Source organism: Mirounga angustirostris, unplaced genomic scaffold (genome assembly GCF_029215605.1).
Source record: "Mirounga angustirostris isolate CCGP_5_RB_7025 unplaced genomic scaffold, mMirAng1.0.hap1 SCAF_6, whole genome shotgun sequence".
Taxonomy (NCBI): Eukaryota; Metazoa; Chordata; class Mammalia; order Carnivora; family Phocidae; genus Mirounga; species Mirounga angustirostris.
In genome coordinates, this window is record NW_026991714.1 from 53183178 (window position 1) to 53206105 (window position 22928).

A 22928-nucleotide genomic window follows, 5' to 3' on the forward strand; every position below is an offset into this window, starting at 1 on the left:
AAGAAGTGAACTCTTTATTCACAAACGCCAATGCCAGTGTGAACTTACTTGTTGCTAGTTTGACTTCATATTTGTAAAAAGGCCTCCTTCCATTCTGTTATTACTACAACTTTTAAATTCCCAACCTGGGTGGCTGAGCTGATTGAGCATCTGCCTTCAGCTCCAGTCACGATCCTAGGGTCCTGGGATCAAGCCCTGCTTCAGCCTCTGATCTCATTGGGGAGTCTGCTTCTCTCTCTCCCTCTGCCCCTCCTCTCAACTCTTTCTCAAATAAATAAATAAAATATTAAAAAAAAATCCCATTTGGTCTGAGCAGTTAGGCTTTCTTGTATAAGTGGGTGAGAAGTGGTGACTCTCCTGAAGGTTGTGCGGGAGCTGGCTTGTACCAGTTTATGAGAGCAGAATATTGAATTTTCAACAACTCAGCAAGCTGGTCATTAAATAGAGGCATTCTTTTTTTTTTTTTTTAAAGATTTTATTTATTTGAGAGAGAGAATGAGAGACAGCACAAGAGGGAAGAGGGTCAGAGGGAGAAGCAGACCCCCTGCTGAGCAGGGAGCCCGATGCGGGACTCGATCCCGGGACTCCAGGATCATGACCTGAGCCGAAGGCAGTCGCTTAACCAACTGAGCCACCCAGGCGCCCTAAATAGAGGCATTCTTAAAAATTAAATTATATATACTTACACTTAAATAAGTTACACTATAGACAAAGGTCAAAATACTCAAAAACTCATCAAAACTCATCACCTTCTGATTATTTTACCACATTTTAGTACTACATATCTCTTGAGGCTATTTACAACCATCTTATGAACAGTGGGCTTACTGCATCTACTCCCAGCTCAGTGTTCGGTGATGGCAGCTTCGGTAGCTTGGCATTGGTCATTCCTCAGTTTGCTAGGCCGCTACACAAAATTCGCTCTCCAGCCCTACTTTGGAGCAATTAGGTACCCCAGCATCTTGATCTGTCTTCTTGGATCTGCTTTGTGCGGAAGACCTGGTATCTGTCCATTGAGAAGAGATGATTGAGTTCAAGCAGATTTGATGGGGCTTGTCCAAAGTAATACAGTCCTAAAGCAGGTACCCGTTTTTCTTTCTAGGTCCACTACTTCCCAGGATTAGTACATGTGGACACACGTGGGCACAAACAAACACACATCCAAGGACACCCACATATAGAAAAGTAGATTTTTATCTTAGAGTGAAAAACAAAAAAATGTTCAAAGCACCCTTTAAAAATTAAAACTAAGAATTCTCAAAACAAGTAGTAACAATTTATCTTTGGACTTAATTTTATAGTCTTCGAATGGCAAGGGGTGGCAGGCGAAAGGGAGGGCAAAACATGAGACTGAAGCAGAGAATGGGAAAAGAAAAGAGAGGGGAGAAGTGTGGGGATGGAAAAGAGGAAAAGGGTGGGAAGGAAAGGAAATGAGTAGAGGACACGTGTGAGAAGAGGTTCATTGTGGGACGAGTGGGGAGCGCGCTGGGAGGGGGATGGAGTCAAGTGACTATGGTTCCACTTGGCCAAAGGAGGAGGAGAGGAGTTGCCCGTGCTCTGACCAGCACCCTACAGGGGTCGCAACAATCTGAGAAGTAGCTTTGATTCTTATTTTCCATTTTACTGTTTATTTTTGACAATGAGAGTTTTTTCTCATGAGCGTGTTCACTTTGTGGTGAAGTGTGAAACCGTATCAAAACCAGGCCATGGGCTTCCAAGTTCAGAGCACTCTGCACTATTTCCATTTAGCAAGTACTTTTGTGTACCTGCTATAAATGGGAGTACAAATAAATGGGAGTACAAGGGAAATATGACACATATTCCCCGACTTAACAGAGTTAAAAACTTGTACCCATAAAACAGTTTGAGACCACGCCCACCATCAACACAGGCTGCCAGAAGGAACTCAGAGACAGGCCGACGGGCAGGAGAAGCTGTTCCAGAAGGCGACTTTGAGTTCTGCACACAAGTCCTGTAGACCTTGTCGATGCAGAGGAGTGGGCTTGAGTTCACTGTGTTCCCTCCCAGCTCCCCTCCTTGACTTTCACTGATGGACGTTTCAGAACAGAGAGTCTCTTTTCTAATCAACAGTGTGCTGTACGCGCAGATACCTGACACTGTTACAGCTGGCAAGACTCTTCTCACCCCGATTATTCCACGATCAGTCTTGTATCCTCTTGTTTCTTCTGCTCTGCCATTTTCCACCTACAACATTCAATTCCTGTTGACTCAGGGACACAGAACACTTTTCTTCTCCAGAATGCCCCAACATCTCAAAATAAGACTCTGCCATTGCCCATCACAAGTGCCTTCCTTTTGGTCACCAACCACCTGCCGTGTGTACTGATGGGGCACCGGTGGCTCCAGCTCCGGGTGTCTCAGAGAGGGGATGCTGTCTCTGGGTGTCACTCTCACATGCCCTGAGCCATTCATGGAAATCAGGGGACAGCAGCAAGAGAAGGGTGTGTTGATGGTGGGCGTGGTCTCAAACTGTTTTATGGGCACATGTTTTTAACTCTGTTAGTTTCATATTTCCCTTGTACTCCCATTTATTTGTACTCCCATTTATAGTAGGTACACAAAAGTACTTGCTAAATGGAAATAGTGCATTGTGCTCTGAACTTGGAAGCCCATGGCCTGGTTTTGGATATGGTTTTATGCTTGTTACGCTTGTTAGCCCCATGAACTTGAGCAAGACTTTCAGCTTCCTTACCTCTCCACAGAGAGGAGTGGTCTCTGCCCCGCCTACCCCACTGGGATAATGTAAGAATTCACAAAAAGTGCAAATCTCCGTTGGTGAGCTGGAACTGCTGTAGAAGTAGAATAAACCCATCCTTTAGGCCTTTATTCAGCTGTCATCTCTATTGTGAGAACTTCCTGGTTTTTGAGCTTGGATCTAGGCTTGGGAGAGTGAGACAGCCCAGCTGGGGAGACTGGCCCCAAGCCCGAGCCTGCCCTTGCCTGTCACACCCTGCTCTGGGGACAAGCTACTTACAAAGTCTCAACCGGTTTCCTAAATGCGGATTTTTATTGTGGGCCTTTAGAGGTCTACGCTGTAGAGATGGTACAACATTGGACTCTGTTGTCTATAGGCTGTGGACAGACTACTTCTCTTGCTTGTCTCTTTATTCAGCAATTTGTTAGAGGCTGAGGAGTCAAAGATGAATAAAAAAAAAAAAAGCTTACAGTCCAGGGAGGGAGACAGCACAAAGAAGAAGACATATATGATTATAAATTGTGATAAGTGCCAGGGAGGAAACAGACAGGGAGGATAAGGTAGAGGGAGACAAACTTCAAGCAGTTGGCAGGGACCTGAGGGAGAACATGCCCGCCGGGCAGAGATAAGAACATTCTGGGCTGAAGGAGCAGGATTAGAGAAGGCGTTTTCTGAATGCAGAGCTGCAAGTTGTTGGGTGAGGCTGGAGTCTAGGGCAGAGACAAAGAGCACCGCCCAGGATGAGTGCAGAGAGTAGACTGGGGCCAAGTCACGTATGACTGAAAACTGGAGTATGTAGTTTTAAAATCACCTCATTGTCGGAGTCCAGGACATTTCTCTGTCTCAAAGTCAAACTAAAAATATTGCCTCTGATGCTCACACTTACATACCCATCAAAACCTGGGAACTATTCTTATCTTTCCCCTCTCTGACCACCCTATCCCATGTCCACTTCATCAGCAAATCCTGCTAATTCCCTCTGCAGATACCTTTCCAAATCCACCCAATTACTTTCACCTCCACTGTCACCACCTTCCATCAAGCCGCTGCCCCTCCTGCCTCCGATCCCCGGACGTAGAAGCCTTCTTGTTAGTCATGGGAAGGAGGGTGGGAGGGTAGGGACACCCTGATCTGCCGCCTTTGCAAGTTTCCAAAGTATAAATACATCATGGCCTCTTTCAATCTACCAAACTGATGCCGCTAAGTGTGGCCTTGGGGAGATAGGTTCACAGTCAGCTTTCTGGAGTCAGAACCAGGCAGCAGCAGCCCCGGCACTGCTTGGGTGGTCCTGTCCCCAAAAAGGAGAAGGAAATCCTGTCGTTTGATCAACATGGATGGACCGGAGGGCGTTATGCAAAGTGAAATCAGTCAGACAGACAAAGACAAATCCTGTATAGTCTCACTTGTATGTGGAATCTAAAAAAAAACAAAAACAAACCAAGGTCATGGAAAGAGATCAAATTTGTGCTTGTCAGAGGTGGGGGATGGGGTGTTGGGGGGAGGGTGGTTCAAAGCACCAACTTCCCGTCTTAAGATAAGTAAGTCCTGGAGATGTCGTGTGCAGCATGATGAATCTAGTTAACACTGCCAGCTGGATACTTGGAAGTTGCTAAAACAGTAAGTCATAAAAGTTCTCATCACGAGGAAAAAGTTTTGTTTTCATTTTTTGGTAACTATATGAGGTAACGTATGTTAACTAAACATATTGTGGTAATCATCTTGCAATACATGTGTGACAAGTCGTTGTGTTGTACGCCTTAAGCTTATACAGTGTTGTGTGTCAATTTTATTGCAGTAAAATTGGAAGAAAAAAATAAGTACAAGTAAAAATAACTCATATTTTTATACCACCATTATTCAATTTACAAATAAAATAACAATTTTAATTGGTCTCTAGTCTTTTAAAGGAAGGTTTTTAAACTTATAAAACTAGTTTTAACTTAAAGATCTTTCTAAAATTTACAACTTTGATAAACTATCAGTTGAAAGACAGGACACTGTCAGAGCTCCTTTCAGGGTGCAAAAAAAGCCTCTCTCTGACATTAAAAACTCAACTGCCGCCCCTCTAAATAGGGGTAATTTCTGGAAGGACAGCTGGACAATGGCTACCCCAAGGTGGGAAGGAGGTTTACATTTTGTCGTATAATCTTTTGTACTGTTTGAATTTTTGAAACTACATGTCTGATTTCTTTTTCAGTGAGAAATAAAAACCAGTTGGAAAATGGCCTTCCACGCTAGAAGGAGAAAACCTCCTGATGGAAAGGATGGAGATAAGATGCTTGAGGGCTCTTCCTCCCCCTCCTCCCCCCCTGGGGGGACTAGAAAGAGCTGGGAGGGAATTGTTTCATATAAAGAGAGCTGACGTCTAATAGATTGCACAAACAAGTCTTTGACCCAGCTGAACTTTTTAATCATTTACAGATATTCCATTAACTCCACGCAACTAACATTCTCTCCCTTCCCCAGTCCTAACACTGCCCAAGGGTGGACATGTAGGTCACACGTGTGAATACCCTTTGGCCAGAGATGTATGTTGGGTCGTTATGGACTGCATGAGCCTGGTACAGCTGAAAGTCAAGACAAGAAAAGACAGGACTGCCATACCCATCGCTCTTTTGCTAGCATATCTTTCAGCACATGGTAGGTGCTCAGTAATTGTTATTCCTCTTTTCCCCCTCTAGATGCAGTGTTTAATTTGTTGGCGGCCCTAGGTTTAAGCTAATGTACATGTCTTCCCTGGGCAGTGCTGCAGGCAGGAAGCATGTGTGGTTCAGACGTTCAGTGTGATGTGCTTTCGACTGTACCATATTTGATGTTGGGAGAGGTTCTTCCTGCTCCTTACCTTCACTGGGCAGATAGTACAGTGCTGGAAACCGTGGATCAGGTCTGACAAACATTTGATTTCTCAGAGGTTCATGCTTCCCTTTGGTAGAGTAGCTTTCTTGTAAGAATGCCAAATTAATGCTAAATTAATTCCTTGTGCCCTTGGGGGAATAAGCCTTCCAAGTGAATTGTAGCAACACATTTTTATAGATGCTGTTGGTAAAATAACCTGTTTAACTCTTTGCAGACTTTCAGAGGACTCAGGAAAGCCCCAGCAGGGGGCAGCTGACTGATACTCAACCTTCCTTAATCTGAAATGTACCTTGTTACATACACAATAAGAAGGCTTCAGCTGTAATTGCTACTTTTTTTTTTTTATAGTGAGAACATTTTATTACTCCACTGAATGGGTGTGTGCCAGGAAATTCTGTACTTAAAAATTACTAAGTAAACCAAATAGCTTGGACACAGTATAACTTCCAAGAAGATGCCCATAGTTCATTCAACATACCAACTCAAACCAACCAACCCTTAAAGCTCAAAACAAAATCCAGTCTTTACTTCATGTACACCATAAACTGATATAAATCCAATGTGGATTAGGGAATTAAAATTTAAACAGGAGCTATAAAAGACATAGAAGAACGTATAAATGACTTTGCCTCTCCCCCTGCTTGTGCTTTCTCTGTGTCAAATAGATAAAAAAAAAAAAAAAAAAAAAGATTTGCGTAGATGGAAACATTTTAAAATCTGTATATCAGAAAATGTAATAAAATTAAGAGGCAAAGGACATACTGGGAAAAATACTTCTACTTGTTAAGTCAAAGTCGTTGCCGTCTTTTTCTTCTTCTCCTCCCCTCCCCCTCCTCTCCCTTCTTCCTCCTCCTCTTCTTCTTCTTCTTCAAGTAAGCTGTATGCCCAACGTGGGGCTTGAACTCACGACCCTGAGATCAAGAGCCACATGCTGCACCAACTGAGTGAGCCAGACACCCCAATTCTTAATATAGAAAATAGGCAAAAGATAACAGCTCACAAAAAGGAAATACAACTGACCAATACATATATGTGGAATCATTCAATCTCATGAAAAGTCAAAGAAGTACACATTAAATCCACAGTGAGATTCTTTTTCACCTGCTCAGATTTGCAAGGGGGCATTTTCAGTCTTACATGATGCGGGTAGAAGTGAAAATTTTCTGGGGGTAATATAACCATGTGCATTAAGAGCTGTAAAAATTCTTATTTCCTTGAGGTTAACAAGAAATTTGCTGGACCTGTATGAAGAACATCTATTAAAAATTTTTTAAAAGTATTGTTTTTACTGTGGCACATACCATCTTTCTGCATGGAAAGATTCCGTTTTGCAAATAGCATATCAATTTCCTAAAATTAATTTTTTAAAAGATTTTATTTCTTTATTTGACACAGACAGAGAGCACAGAAGCAGAGGGAGTGGCAGGCAGAGGGAGAGGGAGAAACAGGTTCCCCCCTGAGCAGGATGCAGCTCGATCCCAGGACCCAGGGATCATGACCTGAGCCAAAGGCAGACACTCAACTGACTGAGCCACCCAGGCACCCCAAATTAATTTTTAAGTTTAATGCAATTCCAATGAAAAACTGTAGTAAGATGTTATTTTGGAAGGCTGATGGGAATTGACAAAGTGATTTAAATTTTTCTTTTATGTTCTGGGTATTGCATTTTCTTGGGGTGCAGAAAATTTTATTATGGATGAATAAATAGGAGAGCAAGCCAAGAAGATCTTATATAGGAACAATATGTAGGAAAGATGCATGCAATGTGATCTTAATCTGTATTCCAAAGCCGCAGAAACTAAAGACAGGGTGATGCAAGAAAAGACCTCCATGTAGATAGAACAAAATAGAGTGACCACATACAAACCCTAGAATATGTGGGGACTTAGTATGTGATTAAAAATATAGAAAAATATGATTATCCAAAGATGGGTCAATTGAGAAACTATTTGGAAAAAAGTAGCCATAGATTTTTACCTAGCAGCATATAAAAAAAATCCCCAACAGAATTAGGTAAATGAGGGGAAATGATGCTGTAAAAAACTAAAAAAGATGAATACCTATATGATTTGTAGTGAGAAAGGCCTTTTTAAGTAAATAAAAACTATAAAGGGAAAGATTGATAGACTGGTTTCACAAGAATTTAAAACTACCACGGCTAAATTATTAGGCAAACGAGTTATGACAAAAAGACAATACAATGTCAAAATTCTTCAAAAAGAAAAAGCCTAGAGAGGGCGCCTGGATGGCTCAGTCGTTAAGCGTCTGCCTTCGGCTCAGGTCATGATCCCAGGGTCCTGGGATTGAGCCCCGCATCGGGCTCCCTGCTCCGCGGGAAGCCTGCTTCTCCCTCTCCCACTCCCCCTGCTTGTGTTCTCTCTCTCGCTGTGCCTCTCTCTGTCAAATAAATAAATAAAATCTTTAAAAAAGAAAAAAAAAGAAAAAGAAAAAGCCTAGAGAGTTTGTTGTGACTGCCCTCAGGCCCGATGAGTCCCTACAACGACCTCAGGAAAGTGTGATCACAGTTTTATTACAGTGAAAGGAAACAGATTAAAATCAGCAGCAGGAAGAGGCGTATGGAGCAGAGTCTGTGAGGGCTCCACATATGGGGCTTCTGGTTGTCCTGTCGCCCTAGAGTCGTGGGTGACATCGCCTCCCGGCCATGATGGGTGAAACACACGGAGTACTGCCAACCAGGGGAGTTCACCAGAGCCTTTGGCATCCAGAGTTTTTACCGGGGCACGATCACATATAGTACACCTGGCTGGCTCCTTCTCCATCCCCTCCGGGAGGTCAGACTAATGCCTTTCTTTAGTGTCCCGTCCCTCCGGGGGTTGGAACTGGTACAGCACGGCTCAAAACCCCCATCATAAATCACATCATCAGCCTGTCTGGTGGCTAAAGCCCCTAGGCAAACAAGGCACTCTTATCAGGCAGCACTTTCCAGGGGCCTAGAGATCCCCTACCCATAGCCAAACACAAGGGACAGAACTCTCTTTGGGAAAGGTTAACCCCTGACACTTGACTACACCCCCATGGACCTCTAACTGCCATCATCCCCATCTCTGTGCCTGAGAACTTTTTTTTTTTTTTTTTTTTTTTTGACTACCAAAGGTCCTCTGCCCTCTTCCTTCAAGCAGCCTTACTTAACTGCTCTTGGAGGTAATAATCACCCTGTCCCATCCAGGTGGGGCAGTTCTGAGGGATTTCACACTAGTTCCCGGGGTTTGTCTACAAGATTAAGCTGCAGTTGTCCACCGCGGGAGCGGGCTTAGTAACACACTCCTTATCAGCTGCCTCTCCTTCTGAGGACCACTTACCCATTTCTCTCCTCACACTCTAGTCACTCAAACTTCCGGCCCTTGAAACTTTGTCTCAGGGTCGGTCTGCTTCTGGGAGACACTAAATACACAATTCAAAACAAAATTCAAGGGTGGCATGAGTATTTGGAACAGACATTCTCATCCACTCCGTTGTGGAGTGTAAATTGGTTAAAACGTGTTGATGAGTACTTGGGAAATACTTATCAAAGAGCCTTAAAATCTGCATAATCTTCAATTTAGTAGTTCTGCTTCTGAGAATGTTTCCTGAGAAATAGCTAGTGACGTGTACAAGATTTTCTTTTTTAAACAATAAACTACTTTCAAAATGAGGAAAAAGGCAATAAATAATATCCTTCATGGGTAAAACTTTTGCTTCACGGATTTAAGGTTGGATGCAACAAATAATTGACGGCAATTTTCCTTTCACCAGCCACTAATAGCCTCTTAAATTTTTCCTCAGGGGCGCCTGGGTGGCTCAGTCGTTAAGTGTCTGCCTTCGACTCAGGTCATGATCCCAGGGTCCATTGGACTCCCTGCTCAGCGGGAAGCCTGCTTCTCCCTCTCCCACTCCCCCTGCTTGTCTTCCCTCTCTCGCTGTGATTCTCTCTTTCAGATAAATAAATAAAATCTTAAAAAATATATTTTTTTCTTCAGAGGTGGATTAACTTTTGTTGACTGTAGCCATCCGTGAGAAATTATTAGGTTTCCTGTACACTGCATTCGTCTGCTCAAGTTGCCATAACACAATACCATAAACTGGGTGTCTTAGACAATAGAAGTTTATCTTCTCACAGCTCTGGAGGCTGGGAATCCCAAGATCGAGTGCCAGTGGGTTTGTTTCCTGGTGAGAGCTCTCCTCCGGGTGTGGAGAGGGCTGCCTTCTTACTGTGTCCTCACATGGTGGGGAGAGAGAGAAAGAGAGAGCTCTCTGGTGTTTCCTCTAATATGGACATGAATTCTATAGGCTAAAGCCCCCACCCTTATGACCTCATTTAACCTCAGTTACTTATTTACTCTAAATGCAGCCACACTGGGGGGTTAAGGCCTCAACATGTGAATTTTGGGAGGATGTACAGAGATCAGTCTGTAGCATATATTAATAAATATCTCAGTTATTTAGTGAGTTCCAGAACTTTCTTATTTCCTCGGCCTTGGCCATTTCCAGCTCCCTGGGTTATATCTACAAATGATATGTCTGGTAGGCTCAGGTCCGTTTTCCATCACCTTCCAGATCCATCAATATAGGGGCATTGGATGCTATTACCCGAAAGATTCAGCCTTGCTTCCTATCATGTGGTGTCAGAGTGCCAGAGATGATCATGAGTACCCAGGAAGCTTAGAGGCTCAGCAATCCTCACAACCTTCCCTTTGATGACCCCCTCCTGTCCTGTTTTGGTGGTCCATCTATAGGTAGAAACTCAGTATGATTCATGCCCAACATTCCAGTTTTCTACCAGGAGTGAGCCCTAGGCCATGTGACTAGGGTCCTAGGGTTCTATTTATTTAGTGTTTCACAATCTCCCATGGGAGCAATGGGTTGCTCTCCCAGCCAACGACACACTTGTTACCAGACACTGAGAATTTCCCTGGATTTCCTTCTTTCGTCTGCCAGATTAGCTCTCCTGAAATAAAAACCTATGGGAGCCATGCTTTTATTCACCATTCCTTTCAGAAGCTGTGTATCAATTACCAAGATGGCCTTGTGAGTGCCAGCCTCTGCAGAGGAGGGTCTTTGCTGGCTTCCCCCATTTAGACCCTATGACATTGAATGCCTGCACATTTTTTTTTTAAAAGATTTTATTTATTTATTTGACAGAGAAAGACACAGCTAGAGAGGGAACACAGCAGGGGGAGAGGGAGAAGGAGAAGCAGGCTTCCTGCAGAGCAGGGAGCCCGATGCGGGGCTCGATCCCAGGACCCTGGGATCATGACCTGAGCCGAAGACAGGCGCTTAACGACTGAGCCACCCAGGCACCCTGAATGCCTGCAGGTTTTAATATCCACCCCATTTCATGATTCTAAAACTGCCCAGACATTAAATTACAACTTTTAGAAAACAACCAAATAGTGGGAACACCCCTGTCACTCCTCTCCAGCACAGCCATGACCCCTCACCCAGTCTCTGCTGTAATCTGTCTTTCATTCCCACTCCCACGCTGGGCCTCACTAGCATCTTTCACTGGTTCAGCACTTGGTGAAAGGTGTGTGGTCAAACTGGCTGAGTCAAAATCTCCATTATGTTGCAGCACATCAATTGTTGCTTTACTCACCGATTTTTTTTTTTTTTTTTGCCAGGTGCCCTAAGTGATATTTTGTATAAAAAGAAGAGAAAATGCCACACTGTAAATTATATGAGGTTCACCAGGGACCAGAAAGCAACTAGACCATCATAATAATAGTTATCAGGCACAAGTAACGTATCTTAATTAGACACAAGACAAGAAAATATAAGGGAAGGTAAAGTCATTAAAATTTTTTACATATTACTTTTCTAGGGCTGCCATAACAGAATACCATAAACTCAACACAAATTTATTGTCTCAGAGTTCTGGAGCCTGGAAATCGGAGATCAAGGTGTCAGCAGAGTTGGTTTCTGGTGAGCCTGTCTTCCTGGCTTGCAGATAGCTCCCTTCCCACCGGGTCCTCACATGGCCTTTCCTCTGTGTGCAGAGAGAGCTCTCTGGTGTCTCTTCTTCTTACAGGACACCTATTGGATTAGGGCCCAACCCTTATGACCTCCCATTTCCAAATATAGTCACGTTGGGGGTTAGGGCTTCAATATATGAATTTTGCAGTCAGTTTATAACACTCTGGTTTTGACTGCATTTTCTAATAAAGATCTAGCTGCCTTGGGCTCAGTGGATTGTCTGAGAGAGTTGGCTTCTGGCTTTGGACCAGGTACTTCACTGGGGAAGACCTCCTGACCCTGACCACCTCTTTATAGCAGATTCCTAAAAAGTGATGTGTCTTGCTTCACGCTTGTATGCACCAAGTACCCATTGGAGAGAGCCTCTTCTTCCTTCACCCCGTTGGCCATGAGTGGTTAGGTATCAGCTATCAATCCTCATGGCTTCCTTCCCCCACTTCCTGCAGACCTCCTCAGGGCATTGCCATGCCTGGCTTATTTCTCTTCGCTGCTTGATTAAATACACATTCTGACCAGAGGGCTCCGTGCTGAGCTTTAACACCAGCCCTGTGTTCATGAGACAAGTGAAGTTGGAGGAGTACAAGTCCGCTGAGAAAATAAGCACATACCCTGAGGACTGCCTTAACACTCCCTTTCCTCCAGGAAGGCCATCAGAGTAGCCATCATAGAGGGGAACCTGGGCTCTTTCCAGTTCCCTTTCGTGTATCTCCGTGACTTGGATCACAGGCTGCAGGAGGCTGGGGAGAGAGATTCCTTTCCCTTTATCTTTCCTTTCCAGATTTGCCTGCCACAGGAAGTTTCCCTGCTTTTCTAGCTCTTGGTGTTGAATGTCCTCACCGCAAGGCCCCTGTATACAAGGGGAGAGCAAGGAAGCTATCATACTTTGAGTACCTATCCTATGGTGGATGTTTGTTATACACCACTTTACTTCTTTCCCATAAAGCCCAATCTACTGTGAGGGTCAGAGGTGCTCACAGATTAGGTAATGTTCTCAGGTCACCTGCAAGTGCTTGGCTGGGATCTAAACTCAAGTCCAAACTTCACCCAAATTAGGTTATGGTCCTGAATACTCTTTTATTTTATTTTAAGTATGTTTGTTTGTTTATTTATGTAATCTCTACACCCATCATGAGACTCGAACTCATGACCCTGAGATCAGGAGTTGCTCGCTCCTCCGACTGACCCAGCCAGGTGCCCCTGAATACACTTTTTATCCCATGCATCCTGAGACCATGGAATATTGTCAGTGGAGGACAGCAGGCCCAGTAAGGCATGGGAAAGTGATCTGTCAACTGTGAAATACTTTATTCAGAAAGTGGTAGTATTGGCAAAAAGGATCTTTTTAGCAGCCAACCAACATTCCCCCCGGGGAAGAAAGCTCCGCTGAGGTTAGCTCGCTAAAGGCAGATGAATTGGCACATTGTAGCTGAGGGCCTAAAGAGGCACAAAAAGGCAGTGCTTTTTAAAAAAAGATCTTATTATTTGACAGAGAGAGACACAGCGAGAGGGGGAAGACAAGCAGGGGGAGTGGGAGAGGGAGAAGCAGGCTTCCCGTGGAGCAGAGAGCCCGATGTGGGGCTGGATCCCAGGACCCTGGGATCATGACCTGAGCCGAAGGCAGACGCCCTACGACTGAGCCACCCAGGCAGTGTTTCTGACCGGAGGGCTGGGCAGAGCCCAAAGCCCAGGGGTCAGGACAAGGCTCCTTTTCTGCTGCACAGCCAACAATTCCTGCCCCAGCGTGCTGAGAGCGCCCTCTACTGCCCATCATCTTACTTAAGAGGGAGCATAAAAACGTTTTAAGAACCTCAACCTGAAAGGCCCTGAATTTTTCTTTTTTTTTTTTTTTAAAGGTTTTATTTATTTAAGTAATCTCTACGCCCAACATGGGGCTCAAACTCACGACCCTCAAATCAAGAGTTGCGTGATCCTCCAAATGAGTCAGCCAGGGGCCTCTATTTCTCAATTTCAAACCCAATTTGAAGGTTATTGTTTAAGGAAATCAACATATTTTCTTAAAAAAAAAACTTAGTGTTGAATGATATTAAAAATGTGAGAACATTCTGCAAGGATATTGGAAACAACCACAGTTATTTGATCACTTTAAAATGTTTGTAAATAATAAATATTAATTTAATAATATAAATAACATCCTCTTTAGCCCTTTGGAGGATGGCAATGGGGAGAACTGAAAAAATAATGATCTAGCAATTGTTGGCTGAACCACATTTTAAGAAATCTAACTAAGATGAAAGAAGAAAATTCAAAATCCAAACTATCCCTCTGGAGGCTGGTTATTCACATTATATGCTGATTCTTCATTTTACAAAAGACATCAGCCTAGGCCTGGCTACCAGTGTCCCTAACCCCAGCTGAGCTCCAAGAGCCTGAGAAAGGTAGGGGTTTGTGGGATCTTTGGGCACTGGGGGAAGAGATTTGTCTGGGATTAGGTGCATAGCCTCAGATTTACATCTGACCTAAGTAACACAAATTACATAAATGTTGGGATTGCATATGTCATATAATACAATTATTTGTACGTGCAGAATATGAAATTAGTGCCTGCAGTGAACACCTCCCCAGTCTTGTCATCAGAATATACTACCAAAATGGGGATTAACATGAGAATTAAAAAAAAAAATTAAAAAAAAAAAAAAAGAATATACTACCATTTTGGGGCGCCTGGGTGGCTCAGTCAGTTAAGTGTCCAACTCTTGATTTCGGCTGAGGTCATGATCTCAGAGTCGCTGGATGGAGCCCCGCAAGGGACTCTGCACTCATTGGGGTGTCTGCTTGGGAGTCTTTCCCTCTGCCCCTTCCTCCTGCTCACCAGTGCGCTCTCTGTCTCTCATGAATAAATACATAAGTCTTAAAGAAAACCTGTACATAATTGAATACAACTTAATGAGTTTGGGGATAAGTACACACCTGTGAAGCCATCACCATCATATATGCCATAAACATATCCATCTCCTCCTAAAGTTTCCTGTTTTCTTCCTTCCCTCCCTCCATCTCTCCTTTCTGCCTGTCCGTCTGTATTTATTATTTTTGTGATAAGAACACAGCGTAAGACCTCCCCTCTCAGCGGTTTTCTAAGCATCTGATGATGCGGTGCTGTCAACTCCAGGCGGGAGCACGAGGGGTGGAGCCTGCTGGGGGTTGACTCCGCCGCTGGGGGCCGGGCTCGCCTCACTCTACCTTGAGGACTGTGGTAAAGGTGAACATAGCGTGCAGCACTAGAGTGGGCTTCCTGAGCAGGGGCTACTTCAGTGCAGGATTTATTTGACAAAGCAGAGGCTGACAGCTTGAGCCCAGCATTTCCCTGAAAGTTTTTGTTAAGACAGTCCCGACATCTGTCGTGAGGTCGCATGATGGTCGTGGTGGTTGGAGGAGGGTAGAAGATGCTGCTAAAGCTCCTTAAGATATTGCATTTATGCTCACTTAAGAACTCAACCCGTTGAATTGACTTCCTGCCTCCTTCCCTCAGGACACATTTGTAGGGTACCGACTATGTGCCAGGCACCTGCCAGTGCTGGGGATTCACAGGTGACCCAGCCCCGCGGGCTTTTTCCCAGCAGACACTGGAGGTGATGCTTAGCCTGTGTTCAGGGCTGGCTCCAGCCTTTTGAGGATCAATTCCTCCTTGGGCTCATGTTTCCAAGAGCCACAGAGAGTTAGCCTCTCTCTCTTTGCAAGTGAATGCCACACACTTTAAACCGGAATGCTTTCTATTTATTTAGGACCTAACGAATGGTAAGAGAATTCTGGATATTTTTTCTTTTCTGTTTTGGTTGAGAGCTACGAGTCTAAGCATGACAAATGTGAGCAGATCATCTGGAGAGATGAGGAAATGCAGGAAAGGGGAGAAGACCATTCTCTCTGTTGCTGAAAAATAGAAATTTTTCATAGAAACAGACATTTTCATAATTTTCTTTAAAAATGTTTTAGAATGAAAAAAGGTTTTAGAATGGAAAAATTTAAACGTGCAGAAAAGTAGAGAGAATACAACCAACATGTGCCCTCTGCTCTGCTTCAATAATTACCAACTCATGGCCTGATCTGGTTTCACACACAGCTCCTCATCTGCCTTATTTTGAAGTAAATTTGATATATTATTTCACCTGTAAACATTTTAACATGTAGTTCTAATAGATAAAGACTCCTTTAAAAAAAGTAATCACAAGTAATTCACCTACATTAGCAGTAATTCTTTAATATGGTGTACCATCTAGTCAGTTTTAAGTTTCTAATTGTCTCGTAAGTGTATATGTGCATATCTTACAGTTTATCTGTTTGAATTAGGATCCAAATGATCTCTACCTATTGTACCTGGTACCTCTCTCTCTCTTTTTAAAAAAGATTTTATTTTTTAAGTAATTTCTACACCCAACGTGGGGCTCGAACTCACAACCCTGAGATCAAGAGTTGCACACTCCACCGACTGACCCAGCCAGGTGCCCCCTTGGTAAATCTCTTAAATCTTTTTTATTTCATAGATTTCCCCCATCCGTATCCCTCTGTCTTTTATTATGCTTGTAATGTGTTGAAAAACTGAGAAATTCATCCTACAGATTTTGCTGATAAGTGGTGCTATTTTATAGGGTCCTCCATCCTCTGTTCCCTGTAAATTAGTAGTTGGATCTAGAGGGTTGATCAGATTCATTTTCTGTCAACATGACTTTGTAAGTAGTGAAATAATTTCTCTCTTTAAAAATGGCGTTCTTTATCATTTCATTGGTTTCTGAACTTGGTTGCAGTGTTTCTCAACCTTGGCACTATTGAAATTTTGGGCTGGATAATTCTTTGTTGTGGGGGCTCTCTAGTGCTCAACATAGGATGTTGAGCAGCATCCCGGCCTCTACTCATTAGATGCCAGTAGTACCCATCCCCCAGTTGTGACACTAGAAGATATCTAGATGTTCCAAATGTCCCCTAGGGAGGGTGAGGCAAAGCCACCCTTGTAGAGAACCACAGCTATGAAGAACCATCAGGTCTTAGAGGTTATCAGTCCACAACATTTAAATGTTCAAGTGTCAATTGGTTGACCATAAGGCCTTGGCCATTCACTACACCTGTCGTATGAGTTTCCTATTGCTGTGATGACAAATTACCACAAACGTGGTAGTTTAAACAATGCAAATTTACTGTCTTATAGTTCTGAGGACCAGAAGTCTGAATTGGGTTTCATTTGGCTAAAATCAAGGTGTCGGCAAGGCTGGATTCCTTCTGGAGGCTCTAGGACAGAATCTGTTTCCTTGCGTCTTCTAGCTGTTAGAAGCTGCCATCATGCCTTGGCTCAGGCCACTTCCTCCATCTTCAAAGCCAGCAAGGTAGCAGTATCAGCCCTCTCTCGCTCTGTCTATGACTCTCTTGGGTTCCCTTTATAAAAATCCTTGGGATAATAACCCACTGGAATAATCCAGAACAAGCCCCCTCCATTTAAAAATACAAAGTCCCCTTTGTCATGTAAGGTAATATAGTCACAGTTCTGAGGATTAGGACTGGACATCTTTTGGGAGCCATTATTCTGCCTTTCATATCCATATGACTGAGAATCCAAAGGAGTGGAAAATACATCAATAGATTTAAAGAGTGCTCCTAACAGAGAAGAGAACAAAAGGGTGTAGAAAGAAGAAGCAGTCATGATTTGGTCATAGCCCCCAGGCTTGGCTTCCTTTTTGCTGGTTCATAGAATCTTCACAGACACACGAAAGGCTGTGTGTGTATTTACCGTTCACCACCCCCTTCAACAGGACTGAATTGCTAACTGCTAGAGGAAAAACCAGAGTTGGACACAGAGTGGTAAAAAAAGATTTTATTTAGAAAAACGATTTCAGTAGGAGAAAGGCTGACCACAACAAGGACGAGTGGAGATTTATAGCTAAGGAACAGAATGGAGGTTGGTGGATGGAAAATTACTAAGAGGAAACATCAGGGATGAGGGGGGTGTGGGATTCTGGCTAAACTGACTTAGCAGGATTCTTGCTAAAGTGGAACAATGCAGAGATGAACACAGAAGCTCAAAAGAAAGGGTCTGTTTGAGAAGAGAGTTCAGGGGAGGCTGAGCAGAGTTTTGTCAAGGAGAGAACCTGTCCCTGACCCGTGCACTTTTCTGTCTGGTTGTAGTACTGACCCCTCAGACTGAATGTATCCCAGAGTCACCGATTTCCCTTCCAAAGTATCTCCTTTTCCCTCTAGTTGTATTAATGATGCTATCTATGTCCTTCTAGAGCCCAGAATTCAACCTCTTCCTTTACCTCATCTTACACATCAGTTGTTTGCTAAGTCCGAGGTATTTCATTTCCATGAGAGTTTTAAAATTTATCCTTTCTTCCCTGCCCTCACTACCATTCTCTTATTTCAGACTCTCAGATTCTTTTCTTCGATTATGAAATAGTCTTCCTAAATTACCCCCTAACCAGTCTCCGCGGCTCCAGTTTCTTCTCCTCCCAGTTTGTCCATCAGTGATAATAATAGCTATTCTTATGCAGCACTCTCTATATGTAATCTCTTTAATCCTTATAACCTTTCCATGAGCAGAGTTGAGCCAAGGGACAGACCAGAGGGGAAGTTCAAAATCACAACCGGTAAGGGGTGCAAAGACATCATTATAAATCAAATTCACCAGGAATTCCTGTTGGAGGGCTGGTACCTAGTTGAAAGAAAGGAGAAGACTCAGATTAACTACAAAGTTAACTGTTTGGCTGGATGGAACACTGAAGTTGCTTGGGACAGTAGAGGAAAGGCAGAGGGTCTCTATCTAAATCAGTGCTTGGCCTTTCCTTAAATAAAAAAAAATAAATAGAAGTTGAAACAATATTTAAAGAATCTCTTATAGAAGGAACACTACATTATTGCATACTTGGGGCCTCACCTATCTGGTCCCATTTTATAGATGAGGCAAATGAGCTTCAGAAGATTTAAGTAACTTGCCTGAGTTCACATAGGCTGTAAATGACAGATTTGGAATTTTATCTTAGGACTCCAAAATTCCATGTTCTTTCCACCCTATGATCTGGCTTCCATTGCATTTGCAACTTAATTTCCCACTCTTTTCTCCAATGTTGCAGTAAAACCAAACCCCTCAGTCCTCTTTGGTGGACTTTGAGTTTTCCCACCTTTGCATTTTTTTGTATGTGGTTTCCTCTGCCTCCTAGAATGGCCTTTTTTTTTTTTTTAATCATTCAGAATGATTTTATTTTAAGGATACACAATATATATACATTTGTAAGTGCACATATGATGTATTTTATGTACATGGCTTAGATAGCTGTTTAAAGACAGCCAGTGCCTACTGGGAAATTATTTTCCACAAAAGTGTGGAAAACAACAAAGGTCAACTTAGGAGACAAAAACTAGACATGGATACAAGGTAGGAATATAGGTTTTCCTAATCAAGAACAGTATCTTCACCAGCTCCTCCCTGCCAGGTGGTCACCCCAGGGCAGAAAACTTTAATCACACACGGAGCTTCAGGATGCTGGTGCCCAGAGTCCCATCTTCATCTTTGCCAAGACTATCCTCCTTGCACGCCTAGCAGCAACACATTGCCTCTAGCAAACCATCACAAGATTCCCACCTGGAAGTAATGGGTTCTTCTAAAGACCCCTCCCATAGCAGCCCATACCTTGTTTATGGCTGTTTCCACTTTGTACATTTTATTATGGATATTTATATATGGGTCATTCTCTTAGTGGACATGTCTATGAGGGCAGGTCTGTGTCTAACTCATTTTTGTGCCTCCCACAGAGCCTTGCCCATCGGAGGCACTCAAAAAATATGTATGGCTTAAAGGAGCAGGTGCAGAGATACTTCAACTGGAATTGTCCATTTCTCTCTAATTATCAAGGATTTGGTAAAACATAATATTAAAGCCAGAGACATGGAAGGTGGGTGTAGTTTTGTTTTGCTTCCATTCTGTGCCTTTGTATAAATTGTTTCTTCTCTCCTTCCTATACCACATGCTTTTGCCAGTTCATAGCTACCACTGTCTTCAAGACCTGGCTCAAAGCCGACTGGTCCTACAGGACTTCTCTACTGAGTCCAGGCCACTGTCATCGCTTTTTTTTTTTTTTTAAAGATTTTATTTATTTATTTGATAGAGAGAGACACACAGCGAGAGAGGGAACACAAGCAGGGGGAGTGGGAGAGGGAGAAGCAGGCTTCCTGAGGAGCAGGGAGCCTGATGTGGGGCTCGATCCCAGAACCCTGGGATCATGACCTGAGCCGAAGGCAGATGCTTAACGACTGAGCCCCCCAGGCGCCCCTGTCATCGCTTTTTACCCACACAGATCTATACTTGCCAAATAATCGAATCATTGATTATCATTGTCAATCATCAAACTGTTACTGAGTAGTTGGTCTATGAAAGGCTGTGCTGTGTCCTGGGAGGTCAGGGAAAGCTTTGCAGGGGAGGTGAGATCTAAGCAGGGACTTGAAGGCTGTGTTTTAGTTAAAGAGGTGGAAAGAAAGGGGAAATAAAATTATGTGTGATATTGAAAGTTTTAATTCCTACTCTTCCTGTTACTAGCAAGCTTGAGAAAAACTATTTAATCCCATCAGGGATAAATTTCCTCTTATGTAAGATGGGGATAATAAAATCTATGCTCGGGTGGTTATGAGAATTAATGTGGAAGGCTCATGTATTGGTTAGAACTCTTTTGGTTACAAGCAATATTAGTGCAGTTAATTAAGGTGCTACATGTAACAACATTTTCGGTGGTTAGCATATGGCACTGAAAAAACCTGTCAGTTTATGATGGGGACATACTCTTTTCTTCATGTCACCAAATCTCTCAACTTGTAGTCTCTACCTTGCTTAGGTTGGCTGAGGATGGGAGCAGTCTTCCATTTGGGCTCCCTTCTGCAGGGGAGAACATTTGAGTGTCTGCTGTCCCAGTCACTACAAATGGGTCAGTAATTGGCTGGTGTCCCAACGGGGAGGAGAACTGAATTATTTCCACCTCCCCTGCACACATTTTGCTGTTTTAAGTCTGTGCCTTTGCTTAGTGTTGCCTCTTCTACCTGGAATGCACAGTCTTTCCAAGCTTAGCCTGGCCAGCTCTCATGACCCCAGTAAGGGGCAATGGAGGCATCACACTAGGAAGGCACCTTGGCCCTTTTTGGCCACGTTGTGTGTCTCAGGTTCCCCTTGTCTCTGGGCACCACTCTCTCATTGCACAATGATCACACTGTGCTACAAAGACCTGCTTCTCTCACAGGAACCCTCAGCCCCGCAAGGCTGGTACATAGCACTCACTTAGTAATAGCTACTAGATGAAAGAGTGGACTTCCTCCATTCTCTCCCAGTCCTAACTTCTTTCCCTCTGGGCACCACCATTTATTCTCTATCTTTCTGCATTGTTTATGGCTTATTAGTTACAAGACCGCTTCCTCTTCTGACCATCACTATTGTTCCCCACCCTCCCCCCCATTTTAAAATGAATGATAACATTAGCTCACATCTGCTGAGAATGCTATTTGCCTGGCACTGCTTCAAGCATTTTGCATGGATAAACTCTTTTACACATTCTTTGTTGCCTAATTTTTCTGCCAGAGTTAATGACCTTGTGGAGGTACACTGTCTTGCTACTGTAGTCCCATCACAGCACAACAAATGTTACAATGAGACAAGCCGGCTGGATGTACTATCATTCAAATGTTGGAAGCTATGACTAGGAGCAACAACAACAAAAGGAAGCTAAGAACGGGATGGCCTCACCTCACGATGAATAACACTACAGTTTGTTTCCTCTTTGTGTTTGGGTTTAAATTACTATATTATGTTTCAGGTAATGTAAGCCAGAAGGACAAGTTGGGGGATGGATGGTTGTATTTAAATTTCAGTTTACAGACGTAGCCTCGAGAAAGTTACGGAAGTGTATCAGCATGAAAAACGTGAGGGGAGGTATTCATTGTCTTTTTCAAAAGAGGTAAGCTAGCAAGGAAGATAGATTTGGGAAAATTAGTCATGAGAATTCACCTTTCAGTGAATCCTTCTTGGCTGGGAAGGAAAGCTTTTCTTCTAGTTAGCTGGGAACGGTGATGGGGTTATTTTACCAGAAGATGGAAGAAGCTGGCAGATGAAGAGAACTCCCTGGACAAATAAGGGGCAATATAATACGGAAGAGATGGGGTTCAGTGAGTCTGGAGTTCCTCGGCGACACCGCTTACCAGGTGTTAGCTTCGGTCAAGTTTCTTATCTTCCTGAAAGGCTCAGTTTTCTTATCCATAAAAATAGGGTCGGGTTGCCAATTTTACCAAATAAAAATACAGGATGCCTAGTTAAATTTGAATTTCAGATATACAACATTTTTTTTTTTTAATCCCATGAAATATTTGTGTCCCATGCAGTAAGTATGTCTTTAGTATTACATGGGGCATAGTTATACTAAAACATTATTCATTGTTTATTGGATTCAAGTTTAACTGGTCTTTGGGTTCCTGGACTCAGTTCCAACATGTATATGGGGGCCTGGGTGTACTCTCCTCACCTTCAAGCAATTCTTTGGACACCAGTTGGGTATCCTACAATTTGACTCAATTCTGATACTATCAACCCAGAGATAGCACCAGATTCCACAGGTTGGGGGCTCAGTCCCACAAGACTGTCTCAAGCACCCTCCACTTCAGACACCAGTTGGAAGTGCTTCTGATGGCTATAAATCAGAGGTTCCCATCATCCCCTCCTTGGGTTTGACTAATTTGCTAGAGCAGCTCACAGAACTCAGAGAAACATTTTACTTTCTGGATTACCATCCAGTTGATCATAAAAGGAAATGAAATAGGACACAGATGAACATCCAGCTGAAAGAGATACATAGGGCAAGGCATGGGGAAAAGGCACTGAGCTTCCAGTGCCCTCTCCAGGCATGCTATCTCCCAGGATCTCCATGTGTTCACGGACCTGGAGGTTCTCCAAACCCAGTCCTTTGGGGTTTTATGGGGGTTTTATGACATAGACAAAATTGATTAAATCACTGGCCATTGGCCATGAATTCAACCTTCAGCCCCTCTTCCCTTGCCAGACGTCAGGGGGGTGGGACTGAGAGTTCTCACCCTCCAATCACATGGTTGGCTCCACTGCAACCAGCCCCCCATCCTGAGGAGCAGTACAAAAGTCACCTCATTCACACAACTAAAGACACCTTTCTCGCTCTCCACACTTAGGAAATTGCAAGGGTTTTGAGAACTGTGATATAAATCACAGTATCACAACTGGGCATCCTCTATTTGCCAGTCCTAAATGGGGTGTGATGCAAATGATTTTCTTGTAAGGGTGTTGTAAGGATAAAATAATACCACACTGAAGTCTTACAACAGTAATTGGTATATAGTCAAAATCTGAACAAATGGATGGTCTTTAATAAAGGTCTTTATTTTTAAA

General features: G+C 43.3%; 2 long non-coding RNA genes across 2 annotated transcripts in view; both read left to right on the forward strand.

The window, feature by feature from the left end:
• LOC123846233 (uncharacterized) overlaps positions 1-9500 on the forward strand; it is a 37045-nt gene extending 27545 nt beyond the window's left edge. Inside the window, exons 3-4 of the long non-coding RNA XR_010412340.1 lie at positions 4914-5356; positions 9356-9500. This is a non-coding gene — a long non-coding RNA (uncharacterized LOC123846233). The remainder of the gene's footprint in view (positions 1-4913; positions 5357-9355) is intronic.
• Positions 9501-19299: 9799 nt separating this feature from the next.
• Positions 19300-22928, forward strand: LOC135364643 (uncharacterized). The gene is made up of 2 exons (XR_010412087.1): positions 19300-19431; positions 21099-22928. It is a non-coding gene; the product is annotated as an uncharacterized LOC135364643 (long non-coding RNA).